The sequence below is a fragment of the Lolium rigidum genome, chromosome 5, assembly GCF_022539505.1.
Source record: "Lolium rigidum isolate FL_2022 chromosome 5, APGP_CSIRO_Lrig_0.1, whole genome shotgun sequence".
In the NCBI taxonomy this organism is placed as follows: domain Eukaryota; kingdom Viridiplantae; phylum Streptophyta; class Magnoliopsida; order Poales; family Poaceae; genus Lolium; species Lolium rigidum.
Window position 1 is genome coordinate 62,153,404 of NC_061512.1, and position 7,612 is coordinate 62,161,015.

At 42.7% G+C, this 7,612-nt stretch overlaps 1 pseudogene; it reads left to right on the plus strand.

Annotated features, from left to right (window-relative positions):
• The first annotated feature begins 509 nt into the window (after positions 1–509).
• Positions 510–7,110, plus strand: LOC124655354 (annotated as a pseudogene).
• Positions 7,111–7,612: the final 502 nt, after the last annotated feature.

The following is a 7,612-nucleotide window of genomic DNA, read 5'->3' on the forward strand; positions in this document are numbered from 1 at the left end:
CCCCGACGCAAACGGACACCCGGACACTTTCGACCATTTGGCTCGACGTAAACGGACACGACGCGTCTGTTTGACGTCCGAAATGCGTCGCGCCGCTGGAGATGCCCTAAGTCCCCGCTATGGCAGGAAACTGGTAACGTTGGCTGCATGTTTGACGATGCTCCGTCGTCTAGTGAGTGAGTGCCCTCCGTCCCATCCCTCGTTATCGGGAAGACAGCGCATGGGACAAGCCAAGGAGAGGCGCCGGTGTCCTCTTCCCGTTCGTCAGGCAGAGCGTCAGCTATGAGCTTTTCCATTGATGACGTGTACTTACCGACCTACCCACCTGCGCCGACGCCGGCCATCTCTCAAATTGGGTATCCTGACGGCGGCAGGCGGCATGTGGAACAGAAAACTCCCGGAGCAACACAAGAGAAATCAAAGCATCACTCTGTTTTCTCACGCCCGCTCTCCCTCCCCCAAACCATCCCCTCCCTGTTGGCTTTGCTTGGTGCACGCGTTGCGCCGTAATGGCTGCTCTGGAGGAGCTGAAGCAGAGGCTGCAGCCCATCTTCTTCGACGCCGACGGCAATGTTGTGCCGCCCCCTGACTCCGCCGACGCGGCGTCCGAAGACACCTGCGACTGTGACGACCCTGAGGTAACCTCTATTCTTAGCAGTTGATCCCATTTCAGAAGTTCGAGATCTATGGGGAAATTCCTTATTTTTGTTAGATATTGCGGGCTAGCTGGACTTCCTGCCTGGCAAAAGAAAAGAAAAAAAAGACTGCTAGAATGATCGCACGGTGCAAAATGTACCGGAGAAGGTGTTTTCATTTGCAGTAGAGATTTCAGGGAACAGACAAGATCTGAGTGAGCAAAACATTTCTTTATAAATACGCCTGGTGTTCCATCTAGTAGACTGATGTGAGACAAAGTGTGGGGAAAAACTTATCCCTTGATTTGCCAAAAAAAAGGAACAAGATTTGTGTATACGAATTCTCCATGTTATATGGATACTAGAGTGACCAACAGAATACTGCAAGTCACGAGATTAGTTTGATTTGGGCCCCCCCTATAGAGTTTTGCCACAATATTCTGGCATTTGTAAGTCCTACTACGGCGACTTTCTTGTTCGTGACAATTTCATGCAAAAAGGAACATTTTTTGCGTCCTCCTACAAAATAAACTTCAGTGCTCTAAATGATAAATACTGCTAGGACTAATTCTTTTTAACGTAGGTCGCTATTTTGTGTTTTATCCATGAAATTTTGCAGAAACCCAAAGGACGTGTCCATTTTTTCGCATTTTCTTTGGCAACTATGACTTGCCAGTTCAATCCGCACATATTAAATTACTTACCCTGTTGCACAGCCTGACACAAGTATTATAGCTTCGAAGTTTCTCATGGTGTTTAATTGTTCTTTTGCTTTCTTTATAATTTGACAAATGTCTCCTTGGTTGCTGCAGCATTTTCCTTTCGTTCATAATGGTTCTTGACATTGGCTTCTTTGTTGCTTGAAGCCGGTCACAATCAGTCCCAAAATGTCCTCACAGGAAAAACCCTTTGCGCAATATCTCCGCATCATTTTTCTTATTACTTTGACGCCCTGAAGTGCTTGCTTACCATCGCCTCCAATGGCAAGCAGCTTGAGCTAGAGAAGAGGTTGCCGGAGGGGCTGGAGAGATGGAAGAGGGGATGTGTGTGCGTGCGGTTAGGTGTTTGGGGGTTTGGGTGGAGTTTATACATGGAGGTGTTGTGGGTAGTTGAATCTTGATCTAATAGTTGAGAGTTTCACTAAAAAGTAAGCAATATTTAGTCTCGTGCAGAATATTCGATCCCTATGTTGTATTCGTACGTTATGAATTTTTCTTCTTAAGCAAGTTATAGAATATACTAATGCTCATATTTTATTCTTTTTTTAAAGGTTTTGGATGGTGCAACTATCAATTTACTGAGTAAATCTTCTGATGAATATAACATCAATGAGCTTGGCTTCCATAAACGAACAACTAGACAAGACAAGGCATACCGATGCTCTTTTCATGATATGCATATTTTTGATCCGGTCGGTAATGGTGCAAGCAGTGTCGTCCATAGAGCCATTTATGTACCAGTTCATCGAGTTTTGGCACTGAAGAAGATAAACATTTTTGAGAAGGTGAGTGCATCATTTTTTATAGTCCTTATGGCATAAGGTGACATTTCTTTTCTTTTTTTTTCGAAATGGGGAAATATCGCCTCAGCTTCTGCATCCAAAGGATGCACATGACCTTTTTTATTAGATTATTCACAACACCTTACAAGAGCAATACAAAAGATCAAACTCAAAGCCACCTCGCTAAACCTACACAGGGATGAAGGGGGTGACAATTCACCAACTCATATCATCCAAAAATCAAATGCCTTCCCAGGCCGCCCAATAGCAGATGAGAAGCACATCCAACCAAGGCACTCTCAAAGATACGCCAATGCACATGCCATAGAAGTTGCTACCGCCGTCTTCCTCGACTCCATCTTCAAGAGAGATCATCGCATTGACCATGCCAGTGCCTACCATCGATGCCGCCACGGCGCCGCACGACTCCACCATCCCGCGCATGTCCATCACACCGCATTCGTCCCGAGACACCACCGCACCATGCCGCGGCGACTCGATGACGCCGACACGCAAAAGCACACCGCTCCACCTCAGCACCACCACCATTCGTTGTCCGCTCCGAAAACGATACCCCCAACAAGGAGAACGGCGTTGCGCGCCGCTATCGTCCGATCCGGGAGACCCGGTCTAGGGTTTCCCCCGGAGCATCCCGTGCGAAGAAACGCAGACCGCAGCAGACAATGCCTTCAACAAGGTAACGACGAAAGGCGCCGCCATCATCCGCCATGACCGAAGTCCGGGCCGGCTTTCACCGCAGCCGCGCCTCGCCATCGGGAGGTAGGCGACGCATCGCAAGATCCGCCACGGCTAGCCACACAACTAGCCGATCTCCTCCGGCGACGTAGAAGACCACCACCGCGGTGCCACGGTCGAGGCACCCGACGCCCGCCACCTCGCCACCAGGTCGGCGCCGTCACCACCATCGCCATCCAGGGCCGCCGCCCTTGGTGCCGTGATCCCAGCTCTTGAGGAGGAGCAGCACGAGATTCGGCCCAAGCCTCCGGCGATAGTGCCTCGCTCCGCTTGTCGAAGTTAGCCTCCCTTTAGTATATGAATTTGGATCACAATACAACAGGCCAGCTTAATTTCCATGAATTGGAATAAGGAGAACCAAGCGCTGGCTTGGTGGCTAGAGCTCAGGGTGTTGAGCCGGCCCACCCGAGTTTGAGTCGCAGGTGAACCGCTCGAACTAAATGGGGTGCTATCTGCGTGAAAAATTCTGAGAGGTCTCACATATCTAACAACATATAGCCAAGGGAGGGATCCTTCCCCCATTGGTAAACGTTTTGAATTGGAATAAGTTATATCTTCGAATCCGAGTTCTCTGTGTTGTCTTGCAGTCCACCCTTTTCTGTGTTCAGTTAGTATTTCATTTTGATCTCTGATTCTCTGATATCATACAGAGACCTTTCTATTGAGTTCTTGCTGCAATTATGTATTTGTAATGTACTCTCTGATATATATTGCAGGAAAAGAGACAACAGATTCTTAATGAGATTACAACGTTAACAGAAGCATCTTGTTATCCAGGTTTAGTTGAATTCCAAGGAGTTTTTTATGCCCTGATTCCGGAGAAATATACTTCGCTCTTGAGTATATGGATGGTGGTTCATTAGCAGATATTATCAGGGTTAAGAAATTTATACCGGAACCAGTTCTTTCGCATATGCTACAGAAAGTGTTGCTAGTATGAGTCTTCTATCTCAACATCTTCTGGTGTGATCTATATTCAAATCAGTCCTATGAAATGACATATTCTGTAAGTAACTAGTTGGTCTATGTTAATTTTTTAGGCTCTGCGCTACTTACATGAAGTGAGGCGCTTAGTACACAGAGATATAAAGCCAGCAAATTTGCTGCTAAATCTGAAGGGTGACACCAAAATCACAGACTTTGGTGTAACTGCTGGACTGCATGATTCAATTACCAAGGTATGCTACTTATTGGCGACCAAAAGTTCTCTTATCACAAGCAAGCTGTTTAAAAAACCCATTAAGTCCACCTGACTATCTAGATTCAGTAAGCAGTATATATGTGTAGTAATTGTCTTCCAGTGTGCTACCTTCCTTGGCAGTGTCACATATATGTCTCCTGAGAGAATTCGGAACGAAAACTACTCATATGCTGCTGATATCTGGAGCCTTGGCTTAACAATGTTGGAGTGTGCAACCGGAAGATACCCCTATGATGTAAGTGGGGGCGAGGCTGATCTCATGCTTCAGGTGAACTGATTTGGCCGGCCATCTGTATAATTTTCTACTGGCTTTCTTATCACCGTATTTATGGAGCAAAACATGATCTTCATCTATGTGTATAACATCTGACTAAGATCGCATTCATATCTTAGTTTCTTGCGCTAGTGGATTGATTAAAGATGTTGTAATTCCATTGTTTAGGTATATTGTTTCTTAAGGCTAATTTTGAAATTCGCTTGTTTCCCAGTTTCTACTTGGGCTGAAACTTTTTTTTTCTTTTGTGCTTTCCAGCACGAATAATCTAGTGCAATACTCACAGTCACCTTTTATACTAGTTCCTGTTGCAAGTATCATATTATTGACCTATAATGCAATCCTCCCTGCCCACCTTACTGTGTTGCAGTCTTGCAGATATTGGAAGATCCATCGCCAACACCACCACGAGATATTTATTCAGAAGAGTTTTGCTCGTTCATTGATGCTTGCTTGCAGAAAGATGCTGACGCAAGGCCAACATGTGATCAGGTAAAATGAGGTGTAGTACAATTTATGTTTCTTAAAAGAGAACAGTTGCAGGGTTTCCTACTGCATAAATTCTTTGATAAACTTTATTTATGCAGTATAGGATTTTGAGGCACCATGAGACTAATGTCTCATGGATTGTTTCAGTCCTTGAGTTAACAGTAAGCAGTCTAAGGTGCTTTTTGGTAGAGTCTAAGGTGTGTTAATCACAAAAAAAGCGTCTGAAGGTGTTAATGCAGAAAAGCAGTGTAATATGTTGAAATGCATTACCAAATTGTGCAATGTCACCTAACCATTTCAATATGTTATTTTCAGTGACGAAATTGAGTTCATTTTTTTTTGAGCATGAAATTGAGTTCATGTTTCTCTATGAAATCATATTTTTCTTATTTGAATCATATACTGAACATTTTGTAGCTTTTGTCTCATTCGTTCATCAAGAAATATGAGGGAACAGGCGTGGACTTGGCAGAGTACAATAAAATTGTTCATGATCCATCAGAAAGATTATCACAGATAGCACATGTGAGTTCCTTATAGCCTTTTCTAGTTTATGTTTTTTTTCTTTCGTACCGCTTTTAAATATATATATATCAGGAAACCTTCTGTTCCACAAGTTCACGTACAATGATATTAGCCATGCCCACAAACAAGCTGACTCAGTAATCACTGCAATCGTTTCAACTGTTTTAATCCAGATTTCTCGTTATACTGGATTAAAATCTTCTTGTTAAAATTTCAGACCATATTGAGAATTTTAGTTGCTGCTGGTAGATGTTAGAAAAAAATTGTCCGAATTGTTTGAATTCCAATTTGTTTATCTTTCATATGAAAAAAGGAGGAAATTTGTAAGAATTCTTGGAACGCATAACTTGCTGAAGAAGTCATCTTCTCACCACAAGACCATGTACGAACATATGTGATTTCTATGGTAGACCACATTTATGGTTTTACTTCCAGCGATTCCAGATGTGCCCAATAGCCAGGGTTAGCGGTGAAGCCTAGGTTCATTAAAATAAAATAGCTAGTACTTTATGAAAAAATAATTTAGGCCTCATCATCTCATAGTATAACCCCTTGATACTGAAATGCTATTTCCTCAATACAGACAAACCACGTGCTCATTTTGATATTAAATATGTGATCTGCCTTTGCTTTTCTTTGCTTTTAAGGAAGGATATTTCTTTTTCCGTATAGTGGTAGACCGAGTTAAGTTCCTTTCTTGTAGCTTGAATCATAGGTACATGAATGAATGCATGTTTACTTTATAAATCAGAAATTGTTGAGTTGCATTGGTTCAATCAGCTATTCATATATACATGACTTACAGTCATATTAATATATTTATCCCAGATGCTTGCTGTACATTACTACCTGATCTTTGATGGAGGTGATGATCAATGGCGTCACATGAAGTCATTCTATGAACGATATTCTGTTTTCAGGTATGGGAATCTCGTGCTACGTTTCTCTTGTAGTAACCGATCTGTTACTGTATTTTCCAGATGTTCAAAGTGTTTCTGCTTCCACTGCTTTGATGGCATGTGGCCATCTGTTTATTACGTTTGGCTCTGCAAACTACAACTGAACATTATCACAGTTACCAATTGAAGGCAGTTGAGGAAAAAAATAAAGGTGTTTTTACAGGAACTGTACGAGGCATATTGACATAATGTTTTATGTTTTTATTCTAGTTTCTCAGGGGAAACACATGTCGGTAAGAACGAAATATTTGATACGTTGTCAAGAATAAGGACAATGCTGAAAGGTAACAGCCCTTGCGAGAAGATTGCTCATGTAGTGGAGAAGGTTTACTGTTGTGCACATGGGGAAGAAGGGATGAGTGTTCAAGTTTCTGGATCATTTATTGTGGGGAACGAGTTCCTCGTGTGTGCAGATGGGTTCCGTGCTGAAGGTATGCTAAGCATGGAGGAACTCTCTCCTGACATTCTCAGCAACCAGGCTGGCCATTTCCAAGAAGATTTTTTCCTTGAGCCAGGGACTGCCATGGGATGCTACATCATAGCAAAGCAAGAATTGCACATCGCTGAAACATGAAGTCATTCACCTTTTTGTGGTCAGTACACTTGCTAAATTATGTATTAAAGTACTTTTATTGTCGTTTGTTTACTAAACTGATCTTTTATGTCTGTTCTCTTCCATTTGCTCCTGAAGAAAATAATTTTTTAGCTAGCATATGAACACCGAGGTATTGGAATCTATTCAGTTAAGGCTCAAGATGTAATACCAGCTACCGCCTCTCGACATCATCCATGGAGTATTCAAATTGAGCCATTGAGTCGCTGACTTCAGTTGAGGCTTATTCACATTTAACAAAGCACTTAAGCTTGTAAGTGGTGGAGAAGGTTTTTATCAGGGCACAAACACCTCACTCTCAAAACGGGCAACTGTATCTCTGAAGAATCAACAGCAGCAACAAAAAAGAAGGAAGCCCCTTAGCAGATCATTTCGCTTGATGTAACAGATACGGTTAATGAAGATTAGATCCCACGGCTTAGATTCAGTTTTTGTTTTGTGGCTTTTACCGCCAGCTGCTCTTTCTCCGGCTGTGGTCATTTTCAAGTTCATCATCTCTTTATTTTATATTCAGTGACTTGGTTGCCTTTATAAAGCCATGTAATGGGTGTGGAACACTCGGACTTTAGTAATCCCAATAAACCCAAAGCCACCATTTCGAGTGTGCGGAGAAAACAATCTCCAAAATTTACAGAACCTTTTTTTTTAGACGGAAGGCT